Here is a 16,225-nt window from a genome sequence, read left to right on the forward strand (position 1 = left end):
GATTTCTGTGACGCGCACAGCGCCTAGACCGTTCGGCCGATTTTCATGAAATTTGGTAAAAAGTTAGTTTGTAGCATGGGGGTGTGCACCTCGAAGCGATTTTTCGAAAATTCGATTTTGTTCTTTTTTTATTTCAATTTTAAAAACTGTTTCCGAAGCAAAATTATCATAAGATGGACGAGTAAAATACGAAATTATCATGACGTGGAATCTTAACATGGGAAGAGCGAATGAACATAGCCAATTGGCGAGAAATTCATCATCCATTATTTAAATATACAGGCTAATCAAATGACCTTTTAATTTTCTCCTCCGGGCAAAGTCGTGCGGGTACTGCTAGTTTCAAAATAAAACTGCTTCTAAATTCTTGAAGCTAATTAAAATTATCAGGGCTTCTCAGTCGGAGTCGCTTAAGAACCTACCGATTCCGACCTGTTTTTTTTTTTTTTTTTTAATTTTCAAGGACTTTCCTTACATTAAAAAAAATAATAGGGCCACTTGCTCCGATCACATACATAACTACATACTAATTTGCAAATAACTGCAATTGGCAAACAGCTGGCTTGATTATTTGTTGAATTTTCGGTAATACTTATCAACGTCACACTGCTAGTTTGCTTATTTTTATAACGTTCTTTAGAACCTGTCAGCAGACGGTTTTGTCGATAAGTATCGAAATAACGGTAGATTTTGAATCTGACGTTATCACTGTCAAAAAAAAGTATATGTATTTTTATCTTTTATCTCATATGTAAAATAGCGAAAGAAATGTTTCCTTAAAAACTAAAAACAAATGGGGAACCTTTTCGTCCCTCTCCTTTGTCTAGCATTGCTCATGATAGCTTTAAAATGTTCTTTTAAAAGGAAGCGCAGCTTTTGAATCACCCTACCCTCATGGGCGGATTTATGGGGGGGGGGCAATGTTCCCCCAGTTTTGGGAGGAATTTATGTAGTAACAACACATTTTCCGAAATTTTTTTTAAAAATCAGTCTTTTTTTTTCTTTTTTGACTAGTTCAGAAGGGCATAGGTGGATTTATAGGAGGGGGTGGCATGGGGGGGCAATGTCCCCAGTTTTGGGAGGACTTAAAATAGTAGCAACACATCTTCCAAAATCTTTAAACAAAAAAATCATTTTTTTTTCTTTTTTGAATAGTTCAATGAAAATGAAGAGAATACCGAATGTCCTTTTCTGATGGGAGAAAAAAAAAACATTAAATATAAATAGTACAGCTTTCACTGGGATGCTGAAAATATGCCTATATTCACTATTTTGGACTAAAAACCATTTGGACAAGTATATAAATGAAAATATAGGCTAAACGAGCTATGCATTCAGCTGCAACACTTATAATAATTGACGATTATTTTTAAATTGGAACCTAAAACAAAGGGAACCCCCCTCCCCCATTTGCACTAACAGAATGACCTACTCATTATGATTTATTTTCTTTCTTTTCAGAATGTTTATTTTCAATTTTCGTGATTTCAAAAACTAGATATTTTGTGTTGTTACGGACAAAAGATTTTGAAGAACCTATTGGAATTCACACGTTTAGATTGGTAAAATTGTAAAAATCCTTTAACCGTAAAAACTGATGAATTTTCGTAAAAACTACAAAAATCTGCTGGTAAGAGTGAATTACATATAGGGCCAGATTTGCCTATAAGATAAACAAGCTATAGCTTCGGGCTACTGCTTTGAAGTGGGTCCGTAACTCGCAAAAAAATTGCATGATTTGTTCCTTAAAAAATGGAAAGTTCTTGAAAAAACTAATTTCATTTTCAAGTGCTTCAAAACCTTGAATGTTTGGAAAAGGGTATCTATGTGATTTTTTTTTTTTTTTTTTTTGAACATAACTATTATTTTAGACATCAAATTGTTTTAACCCATTTCTTAACTTCCTATTATCGAATTTAAACATAGAGAACTGAAATTTTACTGTATTTAAATTAATGCTCTGTTATTGAATAAAAAAAAGGTTAGAATGCACAAAATCAATGGGAGAGACTGGAATAAAATTAGACGGTACATATAGTATGTAGCAAGAATAAAATGCAGTACAACAATAGTACTGTACAGTAGACACAGTAATTATATTCGACGCACTTTTTAGTTGTTCAAGCATATCGACATTTTTTAAATTTCTTTAGTTGTCGGAAACTTCTTATTTTTACTTCCATTTTAAAAATTTAGATAAACAGCCGCTTATGTGGAATTATGTTTCATCAACTTCATATTTAAAATGAAAAAGATGCGGAGTGACGATTTGTAAATTAACAAAGCAATGTTTCAACTAGTACAGTGCGGGGTACTTTTGCTTTCAGTGATGGTCAAGGGAAAGTCCATTTACGAAACTCATATTTAGTACCCAATAAAGAAGGTGATACCTAAGCCTTGCGATTCCCTTCCAAAAACTTTCGTGTTGCGGGATGAGGAATTCGCGTGAGCTCCGAATTTCGTTACTCGAGAAAAGTTCATTATTTATCCATTTCGCGTAAGTCGAATCAAATTGGAGCGAGAGTCCACTGCAGTTTAAATTTGCACATTGAAGTAAAATAAGCATTCTTAGTTATGTTTCATATTTCGTATATTTATTAATATTTGATTATAAACACTGGTACCATTCGGGATATTTTTCCTATTTCTTTATTTTCTTTTTTACTGGTGGAGTGTTGATATATCAGCTAAATAAAAGTGAATTATCAAAAAATATTGTCAGTTTTTGAGGTCATTCGGTAAAATTGAAAACTGCTCTTACTTCATTTCATCAGCAGCGTAAGAAAGGAGATGGTGTCCAGGTCCGGATCCCTAGCTTGAAGTTCAAAATCAATTAACTAGTTCCTGCAAAATATAAGCTCCTATAAAATTAACTCCTATAATGAAAATTAATGTTTTTCTCTTTTAAAAGATGTTTTTCATCATCTAAATCAATTTTATGTAAATATAGTATGTATGCCTACATAACATTTTTTTAATCAAATTATGACTGCATTTATTTACATTTTCTTTGCACTTCTTGAATGAAATATTCACTGTCAGGAAAGGATTAAAAACTTGAAGGTTGAATTCCTTCAACTTTTTCAATCCTATCTTGTAGCGAATATTTGTAAAAATCGTAGAAAATGTTTGGAATGACAAAGTGGCTCAGTATTGGCTCAATAAAGGAATGAAAGAATAAATAATTCTTTGTTATATTCCATGTTCAAATGAGCCACTTTATTAATCTAAACCACTTTTTGAATTTTTTTGTTCAATCCTCAAACGGTGTATATGTGTATGCTTTTATTTATTAATTTTTTTAAAAGTAGCGAAGTAGCGACTACTTTTCAAAAGTAGTTTGTAGCTGCTACATTTTGAAAAAAGTAGTTGTAGTTGAAGGTAACTACATTTGTAATAAAGTAGTTGTAGTTCTCTCTACGAAAAAAAAGTAGTTTTTCCAACCACTGTTCAAACCATGAATCTACAAACAGGCACACACTTACTATAAGCAAAGCTCTAAATATAATACAGCTAAGCCTAAGCGAACCTTTAAATGCATTACTAAAGTCAAAATAATGAAGGTTATGCAAATATTTTACAGTCTAAATTATCTGCGTTTGTGATATTTAAAATATGGAAACATAAAGTAATCATAGTAACATCAAGTACATCAAAATATTACAAACCTTTGGATTGCAGCTTTAAATTCTGTGCTGCGCCGCGGAAAGTAAATAAAGATGACGGCCGGTGAGTAACTTCACTTCACTTCGTTAGTTGAACTGAAATACGGTGAGATCCGTAATTTCGAGCGGTTGCACCATGATTTCGAGCCATCATCGCTTCTGAAAAATTTTAGTTGAACCTCTTTTTCGCGATATTTGTACAAGTGCACCATAAATTGGTTCAAAATAGTACGGATATTTTTTACAGTGAACACTGAAAAGAGAAACATTTCTGCAATTTTTTGATATAACAAATTTGTTTGAATACGTTTCGCACTAAATTTAAATAAAAATGAAATTTTTGGCATAGGTATTTTCGTGCAATGAACTTTTAAAATTAGCATTGCTTATAGACCTGAGTTTTTGCAAATATTCTTCTCCTATGGTTCACAAGTTAGTAATAAGCGATATTACCCGTTTTACGACTGAATTAGGCACAGGCAAGTATAAAATAGGTTAAAAAATTATGCACAATTATATTTATTGGTATATTTCTATTCTGTCGCTTCAGAAAACGGGATAGTTCAGCACGTATGGGGACAACGGGACAAGACTCCTTTAAATAGGTCACCTCATCCATGGTTCTTTCGCGCTTCGGTAGTGATTGCCAATGTTAATTTTACTACCAGTGAGTTTTGTAACATACTTACTTATGTATTAAAATAGGTGGTCCATTAATCTTCAGTCCTACCCTATCCATTTCTTAGTCTTGTTCAAGGTCTCTTCCACAAGGAGGGATCAGCAAATTGTGTCTTCTATTTATGAGTCATGCCTCACGCAAATTGGCCGTTCCCAATCGGTAATTCTGTAAGCCACGAATTCCAATGACGTGCTAATTCATTAATTTAAAAGATGTTTCATTTTTTATTTATTTTAAATTAACAACTATACTCAATGTGGAAAAATTTAGGAGTTGAATGGAAATGCATCGACATTTTACAAAAAAGTATAGATAAACCTTTTCTATATTAAATGGCATGAAATAAATATATTACAGTTAAAAACTTAGATCTAAATGTTCGGATTTCATCCGAATGTCCCGTTAGATTTTTAACCTAATATTCGTTGTTCAGTATTCAGCAAAATATGCTATTTGATGGATCTCGAACTATTAACTTTTTTCTAACTTATTAATTTTTTAGCAACTTTCCAGTTAAATAGAATAAGAGTATACTGCTAATATTGTAGGAGAGTTTTTGGGTTAACATTGGGTCTTCAGTACACACAAACCTTTCAATGAAACGTAATTTTCTACTATGTTTTACTACATGGTAGAATTGTGTGTAACTTGAAAAGGATATTTTATCAAATTATTATTGTAAAATGAATATAGCATATATAACTATAACCAAACCCAGGGCCATAACCAAAGTTTTGTTTTGGGGGTAAGTTTCAGATTTTGTAGTTTTTATATTACAAACAGTTAGAGGTAAGATCTGAGCCTTGGCTTCTGACTCTTATAGCTCATAATCAGTAAAGTCGGACCATGCAGCCCTACTCCCTTGTGTGTTTATTAGATAATCAATGCCTATTCAATAAATAAAACATTTTAAATATCAAGCATTGTACGTTCAATTTTAAAGAAATTCGATGCTATCACTTGAAATGTAAAACTGCAAAAAAAAAAAAATCTCATGCTCAAGAACTTATATAAAACAAAATTAGGGAAATAGAAAACAGACTAAAGTAAAATCCCTCTAATGCGGACACTAACGGGACAAACTTTTTTGTCCGCAATAGAAAAGTGTCCGCAGGACAGGGGTTTAATAAAGTTATTTGCATTGGAACTGGGGAATAAAAAAATGTCCGCCTTTGAGGGTTGTCCGTTAGGAGGGGTTTTACTGTACATTCAAATCCAACTATCTACAGGTTTTCTAAATCTGAAGAAAAATGCTGTAGTTTCATTAAAAAATTATGTTCTTTACCTTTTTGCCTTATAGTTGCAATAAAAATAAATACGGAAGGTGCAACACTAAGTTTGCAAATTTTACATAATACTAATTTCATTTTTCGAATGAAGTTGAAAAAAAGAAATTACTTTTTGAAATGAAATTGAAAGCAAAAAAAGTGCAACAATGAGCATTTTGAAAAATAATTTCCGAAAACTTCGGTGGGGGGGGTGGGGGGAGCCCTATAAACCTCCTTGCATATGGCCCTGTTTCATTCACAAAAATTGAATTTTATTTTTTATAAATGCTCTGCAAAATGTCCAAATTTAAATGAAAGTGAACTGAAACATTAAGGTTATGACAGTAAATTACTGCACCTAAGACAGGGCTAAGGCAGAACCTCATGCAATATAACATATATTTGCATTAAGTTGATGATTAATGATGCAGAATGCTTACTTTAAAAGGAATTAAGATAGCATCTTTAGTTAAACATTTGATTGTGTATAAAATAATTTGGATGAACTTTAGTGATGAAAACGTTTTGGGCAGCTATTCATTAAAAAAAAAAAAAAAAAAAAAAATCTTAAATTTAGATAAATTCAATCAATAATATCTTTAATTATATATTCCAGTAGATTCTGTGTAATGATCAATCAAAGACAATTGATCAATCCTTTAAAATACAGCTAACACAAATACAAATCAAATTTTTCATAAAATTCTTAAACTCAGTGTTCACTATAATCAAGTATTCATAAGTCTTGCTAAAAAATTCAAAACATGAACCGAGTACAGATTTAATAATTTTCAGTAAGCAAAAGGTACAGTTCATTTTTTGCTCTTTTTTTTTTCTTTGCTTTACTAAAAAATTAATTAAGTAGAGAAGAAAGTGATTTTATAATAAAAATGACTCAAAAGTACAATTAGAACAAAAGAAATGTAGCTTGAAATGTAACTCGTAGGTAGGGCGCCCCAAACTTAAATTTGGGAGGGCAGAAATTCTTAATTTGCGGAACAGAATTTCAAATTGTGCCAAATGATAAAATACGATTACACATATATCGATCTTATAAAAAGGGATATTCTGACATTTGAAATCAATCTTGTAAAGCTGTCTCCAAATTGTCGTTAGAGAATATTTGCCGAATAAGGAAAATTTTCCAGGAGTGAAGTCACCTCAGTTTGTAGAAAAATTTTATTTTAAAATATAAAAAAACTTGGAAAGCAATATTGCTGTTTCAATTTGAAACACAAGCGTCTAGGGGCAGGACAAATCCTTAATGTTAAAAACTTAGCCATTTCTCGACTTCAGCGGGTAGGGAAAATCTACGGTAGTCACTCTCTTCCGTAAGGGAAAAGGGATTGTTTTGTGTCTGCGCGCAACACTGGAAATGAAGCCTTCCTTCTTTATGGTACGACGAAGTCAACTCACTGCCTCACTGTTCGTGCACGCTTGTAGAACAAATTTAAATGTTTGTTTCACTAATTTAATAACAGAAACGTTCATAAACTGGTTTGAACTTCACTAGATAAATCAATTACTCACTCAAATATCAACAAATCTCATTTCTCTGAAAATTAAGGTCAGTTCCGTGTAGCAAATAATATAATGATTGTTTACATTCAAGTAAGGCTGATGATTTTAGCTTTTTATGTACTTTCCAAAAAAAAAAACACTGAGCAATAAATGATAATTCAAGTTACTAAATGTAAATTTGAGGTGAAAACAAAGTTATAACCTTCTTTAACCACATGATTGGATATTTTTTAGAAACCTATATGGATTTAGACATTTCACGTCTCGAATTTTGTTAAAATGAATGAAAATTAATTTATGTGCTATTATGCAGCAATTCATAGACTTTGTTACATATAAAAAAAAATAATAATTTCAGTCACCGATATTTTGGAGTGCATGTCCTTGCGCCCCCCTCCACCCTATTTTAAATATTGGTAAAGTTTTAATCTAACTTAACTTTCTTATTAATATTGAATAAGTATTCTGCAAAAATAGATCAAATAATAAGATATTTTATGTCAAAAACACACATGTTTGATAAAGATTAAGTATTTTATGTTTGTCAAAATGGGGGGGAGGCAGTTATTAGCTGTATGGTCTGCAAGACCACTCTTTTAAGCTTTTTTTTTTCTTGAGCCAAAAATATCCATAAAATAGTTTTTGTTGAGAAGTCTATGTCACTAGACCCTTTTTTTTTTTTTTTTGGCACATTTTAATTAGTTTGTTTATTCGAAATGATGAAATTTTTTAAATGCACAGGAAGATACACTTGTAAACATGTTACTGATGATAAACAATTATATTGTCACCTCTGAGCAACAGTAAGATATCTAATCCCAGAAACAACACTAAGATATCTTACTGTTGCTCTGAGATGTCGATATATAAGCAAAAAGGTTTTTCTAAAGGTTTAGCTCATTTTATTTTTGTACCTACCTATAAAGTCACAGTTATTTTTGCAATTTTTTAATTTCTTATTAAATATTGTTGGCAATGGGTGAAAAAAAATTTAAATTTAAAAGTCATATGAGATGTATTGATATGATTTTTTCCAGTTCATAAAGTAAGGCAATTTTAAATTTCTTTTTTCATAAAACAATCTTTCTTGGTCACCACAATGTCCTTCTAAAAAATTGTATTGCATTAGAAAGGACAAACTATTGATATTACTAAATTAAAGAAAATTCAACCTCAGCAACTATGCAAATTTTAATCATATCCTTTCATTCAAGTTAAAAGATATAATCAATTAATGACCTGGATAAGTTGGAAAAACTTTTGTCAACTAACATTTCTTAGTTTTCCTTATCGTTTCTTTCTTTTTTTTCAACCAAGTAAATAACATTACGTTAAAACACACATTTTAACTATATCTAACTACAACTTTTGTGTGGGGGGAAGGGGGGCGGCAGTAAGGCATACTATTCCATAGCAATTTCTTTTATATGATTAAAACTAAAAACAACGTTAATGAATCACAAATTGTCAAAGAATTGATGTTTGTCATGAAGGATTTGAAAATTGCGTGCTTTATTTCACTGTTTTTCATTTTAATCTTTTTTTTTTACTACAAAGCACCTCTGATCATTTTTGATTTAATTTTTATTGTAATTGATCTTCAATAAAGTTATGGATGGCTGATAAGTATTATTACAATAAGTTACTGTTTTTTTTTTTTTTTTGAAAATTGAAACTTTATTTTCAAATGTTTCATGAAGAAGTCCTTTGCACATTTCTATCAGTTATTTCAGCTCCTCACAACTTCACATATAAGTTACAATTATTTTCAATACATTAATTATGTCCTTTTTCTTTTTAAGATAATCAATAACTCCAACATTCATGACTCTTTAAATAAATCATAAAAGGAAATCAATGTCTAACTTTTTAATCATACATTCACATACATACAGCCTTTTGAGCATTTTTTTAAAAACATTTGAGTAAATCAGTTTTTAATTATTCTCATCAAAACAAACTTAATAAACCGATAACTATATTCAAATAAAAAGTAATAGTCATTTCAGAACAACTTGCTGCAGTGCTTAAATGTCGAGTAAATAAAATAATTATTATTAATAGAAGAGCTTTTGTTTTTAGTATTAAACAACTAGAGGCAACACACTAATACATTGCCTTCAAAACATATTGATAAAAAAACGAAAATTTTCCGACTTAAATAGTAAACATGAATCCACTTTTTAAACTGAGACCAAAGAATTTACATTGAAATGCAACATTTACTATCATATAATTTTTACTTCAAGACAAAGGCAGTGGAAATTTTTCAATACTTATTTCAAAATGAAAGTTTTTTTAAAGTATTATTTAAAGAAATGAATGAACTGACTCTATTTTCCTAAATGAAACATATATGTATAAGAAACACATATATGTAACTCGTGACTGAAGTCATACGAGTGTACTATAGTTAAATCATGAAATATTTCACATAATTTTATTTAGATTGTTGAAGAACCTATGTCATAGCAAATAATTATCATTACCAACATGAATATTTGTAATCTTAATTCAAAACATATTGTTTGATAAGATAAATGTTGTCCACAAAGCTAAAGTCATAAAAAGTACCATAACATATTTGCAAATTTATCTGTAGTTAAAAATAGATTTAAGTCACAATATTTACAGATTGAAGCATTGCTTATAAAGTCCATATATATATATACAAAGGAAAAACATGCTTTTCAATTTCATACTAAAATAAAAGTTTGTATATAATCAAAATAAGATGGGTATATTCTTTTTTACACTGACAATGAAACCAGCACAGAGCAGCAAATATTAATATGTGCTTCATTTTCAAATCAAAATACTAAAGAGAAAATGTTTGAAATGACTAATTATTTTGAAACAAATATTTTTTTACATCATTTTAGCTAATTTATAAAATTAGTATTATTATTCATCTAATAATTCTGATACATTTTATCTTCTGGAAAACAGAAACACATTATATGCGTAAATCGTGACTAACTACTGATAAGTGTAGTTAATGCAGTACATTAGGAAGCAGATACATTTTTAATTTATTTACATTACATTATTGGAGAACGCAGGTTATAACAGAATTATAAAGTGGATAAAATGAATGGAAGTGAATAAAATGTACATTCACTTCCTAAGTTAATAAGTAATGGTTAGAAAGTTGAATGTCCTTTTTTTTCAACTAAATAACATTGCAGACATGAAACTGGTAAACACTTATCACATATTATTTTTAATTTATTTGTACTTTAATATATTTTAAACTCAACGTTAATGTAATGAAGCATTGCTTATGAATCCAATTATTATATATAATGAACAAAAACATGTTATACAATGTTATATTATATTCTTTTATTATATTCTTTGTTTATTATATTCTTTTGATTTAATCGATTGTCGAAAACAAAAAACAATTAAAAAAACCACTCATCGAATAATTTATTTTCATTTGTTAATAAAATTAATTTATGAATGACTAATAATTGATTAAAGTACCAGAAAGTACAAGAGTAAATGTACTTTTCTCATAGTTAAAAATAAAAACAGCGAAGCAAAATCATTATTCTAGAAAAAATTATGTTCACATACAGTTCGATTTTGTAGGGGAAGAAAGAGAGAATAAATTTTGCTTCTTCCATCTATTAAGTCTGAAATATTATTGTTTCCCTTGTTTGGAATTATTTTACGTACATAGGATTATCATCATCATCATCATAGTTGGCTCGACAGCCCAGGGTGGGCCAAGGCCTTCCTTTGGAGAATCTTCCAAGACGTCCTACTTTTTGCCTGGGTTTTCCAATTTTTAACTTTGAGAATATCGAAGTCAGATTCAACAGAATCCAACCATCTCATTTTTGGTCGTCCCCTTCCTCGAATTGTCACAGGTTTTGCAGCAAAAACTTTTTTTACTGGGTTTTCTTCGTTCATTCGAGAGACATGGGCCGCCCAGTTCATTCTCCTAATTTTTATGCTTTTTATTATGTCAGGCTCTCTAAACAATCTGTAAATTTCAAAATTGAATCGTCGTCTCCAGACACCGTTCTCATGTCTCTCACCGTTGATGCCTCCAAAAATGCTTCTTAAAACCTTTCTCTCAAAAATTAATATCTTGTGCTCTCCGGTTTTAGTCAAAGGCCATGTTTCAGAAGCATAACTTAGAACTGGCCTAATAAGAGTCTTATAAACCAAGATCTTTGTTTTTCTTGAAATCAAAGACGATCTGAAGATGGGGCGTAGTCCAAAAAAGGCCTTGTTTGCCAACGTTATTCGGTTCTGTATTTCTGAGATTGTGTCATTTTTGTTGTTAAACATAGGATTATAGTCGATTAAAAAAATTCAAGGGCCGTGGGAGGGGTTTGAACCCCCTGGACCCTTCCCTTGTGTGCGCCACTGATTAAATGAAATGTAAAGTTTTGTTATATTACGAAACAAAACCAGGCGACAACAAACATTATTTTCACATCAAATAAGAGATTAAAACTTCACAAACACTCCCCCCCCCCCCAAAAAAAAAACGCACTTTTTGTGGGGGGGAGAGAGAAAGAAGAGGGTGAGTGAATCTTCAAAACCTAACTCTGGCTTACATCTATCAGTGGGTTTCATGCAAAAAAAGGGCTAATACCTTTGTGAGACATTTATTTAAAACCCTAACTTTCATCATTGTATGCAGGTCCGTTATTTAGGGGCGTCAATTGACCCTCCGCTCTGTGGCTTTGAAAAGTTAAAATGATGTGCTAAAAGTGGGAGTGGTTTTTGCTATTATCCGATAAAATTCGCATTGTCGCATTGAGTGCACATCCTTTGTCTCCCCCTGCCCCCAAGAAAGAAGCTGGAATGACGATCCTGATTGCATGTACTACAACGTTCCAACGCTTGCTCTTCCCCCCTCCTCTCACCAAACGGGCCTGCTCAGCAAAATACTTGCGCATTTTGTTTTAAAATCTTTGCCATTAAAAAATATAAACAATGTCAAAAATATAAATATGCTAAAAATTGTCGACACGTGGTTCATTTTGTTTGATGAAAAGTGATTCGACAAAACTCGGGTGGCCTTTAGTTACTATAACACAATGTATGCGTACTTTGGGGTTTTATGCTAATCACTGGAAATAATTCTGTGAAGCATCTTTATCTAAGATTGAAAATATATCATCATGGATATCATTAGAGGTGGTCACAATAGGGGAACAAAAAATGGGAGTATAGGGGAGCGCCCCCATTAAAAAAAAATATTTGGAGACATAATAAGATTTTAACATTACTGATTAATTGACCTCAAAAATTGGGACGCATGGCGACCGTAGACACTCTCAGGGGTGCCCATCCGGGGGGGGGGGCATGGAGCAGACTACTATTGAAATTTTTAGGGGGTGCTTTTAATAGGAGTATATTTTTCTTTTTTGGGGAGCTCTCGCTCTCATTCTTCTGTTGAGGTCATTGTGGTATTTGGGGGTGGGGGAGGGGAGTTCACAGTTGCTCTTAGAGGAGATAGGCACCTCTAGACCCTCCAAAAATTCAAAGTTCAATTCACATGAATGACATTTAAAAAAGTCCACTTATTTTGAATTATCAATTGAAAAAAAAAAAAAAAAACTCAATCGACCCTGTATGAGATCTAATTTTCAATTAGTCATTAATTTTTAACTTTGAAAAGTGTGGGAACAGATGCCCTCCTCCTTGATACGAGCCGCCTATTGGAGAGAGAGGAGGTCAATGGTGCAGATTGTGCCATCAACTTGCTTTGCGAGTATTTGAAGGGATATTATTTTCTTTTTTGGAAAGAGTGGGTATAATACCATGGGGGGAGGGGGGGCATGGGCATCGCCCGTATTTTACATATGTACACCAGTGGCGTACCTAGCATTTGTGACACCAGGAGGGTAATTTATGAAATAACCCTCCCCCGCAAACGCAGGAAAAAAAAAAAAAGTTTCAATGTTCTATGTGATCATGGAATTTATAAAATTTTCAGAAACAACTACATTTGTGTTTTACGAAATTTTAAGTTTGGCTAATGCACAAAAAATAAATAAAAGTTTTGTAAGCTTTTTATCTAACTCGCCTTTTAGACGCGTGTAGGGCCGATGGCAGCAAAGTGAGGAGGAAAATGGAATTGTTGGATTTCAGCATTTATATTTTTCAGAAATTCTAAAATACATTTTGGGTGTTACTCTCCAGCAGGCTGTCAGCTGGCACAAATGTCCCCCCCCCCCTCTCCCGCGTTTGAGAGATTGAATATAATTTAAAATGTTGGAGACATTTTTTAGAACTAAAGAATCTATATTTTTCATAAACTCTAAAATCCAATTTGGTACCAGCCCACCTTCAGAGGGTGTCTCCCAGCGCAAACGCACCCCCCTCCCTCTCTCGTGTGGATGTAAACTGCGTTTAACAGAGTTCCTGTAATTTTCAACTTTTGGGGAACCTTTTTGAAATGAAGCAGTTAGATTCCCCCCTCCCCCTTTCACCGTAGCGGCGCCCCTATATATTAATATGTTCGTTTTGTTTTTGAAGACTTAAAAAGTGATAAAATATGAGAGAGAAAAATCCAACAAGAAATGAGAGGCCTAAAGACCAATCAAGCCAGTTAGACGTCTTATAATTAACGCATGTCGCAATTTCGCATAATTGCCTATTTAATGAAACGAAAGCGCGCACTCTCATCAAAACCGGGCAAACCCCCAGTCAGCATCGTTCCCATCACGCAGTGGCAGAACTTGTTCTGCACATCATGAAGCTTTTCCCTTTTCTACCAAGAGCCAGAAATCCGTTTTCCCTACCCGGCGATGAGGAGAAACGACTAAGTCTTTAACATAAAGATTTGTCCTGCCCCTAGACGCTTGTATTTGACAACAGTAGATGGCACCACTATCTTAAATTCAGGAAGAAATATTCCTCCTTTCCCCACCTGCAATAGTAATGGAATGATCCACTTCCATAGGGAGTGAGTTTGGAAATGAAGGGCTGTCTGACTCAGCTAAATACCTGCACGAGTAAGAAGAGAGCGTTTCTAACTTCCTTGATCCTCCCCAATAGGGTGATCTTGCTCTTAAAATGCGGTACTTTGTCGGCCTTAATGTTGTAATGCCGGACTTAGCCGTTATATTTATATTAAAAATTGTTCCGGAACAAACTGGTAGGTAAAGTAAAGAAACTACTAACGGAAAGAGCAAAATTGCTTTACCTTCAGTACTTATCTAAGCAAAAGTTTTTTTTCTCTCTCCTTTTATCAAAACTTCTCCAATTATTTATTCACGCTCTCACGGAGCAAAGTAACAAAATGAAGTAGATTGCGGTTATGATTCCGCCTCAAGCCGAAAAGTAGTTCCAAAGTGATTACAGCTACGATAGGGGTAGATTAAAAAATCGTCATCTATAAGAGCGATATGCCTAATGGCAATTTTGTAGATCAGCAAATATTAGCACACTTTTTGAAAATACACGCTTGAAGCCAGCTGCAACGAAACGTAACCGATTGCGATTGCGAAGTGAAAAATGTAATTTTCTGTTTTGCACAAATAACACAAACTTGTTTTGTTGTTCCGTTTTTTAATTTTAGAAAGCATATCAAAGAATTTCAAGCATTACATTTGAATTAAAACGCATACAACTGTCCTGCATAACTTAATAGTTTCTAACCTTTAAATCAAATCTTTTCCTACCTCAACACACAATCGTGGATCGTGGAAAGACGCTGAATAAACCGAGTTTTCCTCGAAGCAGGACGAGAAAAAATGCTGCGCTTTACGACCGAGACCCCGTGACAGTAAGAAAAGAAAATGTGCCACTGGGGATCGGAAGCACGGTGGTTAGAAATGGCACGGAAGTTAGCGCCTTCTGTATTGCAAAACACAGAATTTGAGAAAGGGGAAAATCTTGTTGTAAGTCAAGCAAACGTTTAGCGGGCTACATTGCTACATACTTTTAAATTGTCCGTAGTTGTACTGTATACATAAAATACACCGCCAGCTCAGTTATTCTATACCGAGGACTGCAGTTTCGTGCTTTTTAGCTCTCATCAGCCCGAAATAGGAAGAAAATGAGCTGGAGGCGGAAAACCTCTTAAAGGAGCCAAGGGAGCCAAACAAGCTTGCACACAAGACGAGTGACCGCAGCAATGGTGCTGTTCAACTCAAAGATTGAAGGCAAAACTAGGTATAGAAGACTAGAAAGTTAGGGTTGGAATAACTGAGCTGGCGGTGCATTTTATTTATTTCTGCTTTAGCCCTGGCTTAGGGCGGTAACATACATAGTTGTACTGTATGCCCTTCACACAATGACCTCGAGCAGTTTTTTTTTTTTTTTGTAATTGAAGATTTATCGTAGACATTATTGTCCTGGCTTTTTCGATAGTGAAAATGAGTTCTAGCTTATTTTTATATTGGGTATCAGTTTTGCATTATTTATTATTCAATTCATGATTTTGAACTTTGAGAAACATGTAAATTGCGCATTATACTGCTTGAACAAGTTGTCTCCGCTCGTAATTAACTGTGCTTGTTAAGGAAGGAGTATAGCCCCGTATATTTACATAACTTCCAAAATTCATGCTGCCATAAAACTATTGGTTAGCAGAAAAACTATTGGTTAGTTTCTGTTCGCAGCGAAACCTCCCCAGACAATTGCTGTGCTCCCTCCAAATGTACTTCTGGGAAAAAAAACTTTTTTTTCTATACAGAGATGGTACAGTCATAGAAAAAAAAAACGAAACACTTGATCGTACTCGAAGACTATTGACACTAGAGACACGTGTAAGGTGTTATTGTTTCAGGAATTAAAAGTTCTACATAATTATGTTAAAAAATTGCTGTTAAGGGGTTGTCTTCATATTGAAACGAGCATCGACTTCAATTTTTTTATGAGAACCGTCCTTTTTTATACATATTTGTGATCAGCATCCTTTTTTAGCTTTGTATACAAAATTTTGTTGAATTCGATCCAGCTGCTACTTCAGAATCGCGTTTTGAAAAATTCCTCTCGTAATGTTGAAACGTATTTTGATATTTTTGCTAGTAAAACCTGTAAAGTTGACCACCTTTGTAAGTTGACCACCTGTCTATGTTGACCGCTTTTGTCAGGAACGGAATTAGTCCTATAAT

The sequence above is a fragment of the Uloborus diversus genome, chromosome 8 (assembly GCF_026930045.1).
Source record: "Uloborus diversus isolate 005 chromosome 8, Udiv.v.3.1, whole genome shotgun sequence".
Classification (NCBI taxonomy): Eukaryota; Metazoa; Arthropoda; class Arachnida; order Araneae; family Uloboridae; genus Uloborus; species Uloborus diversus.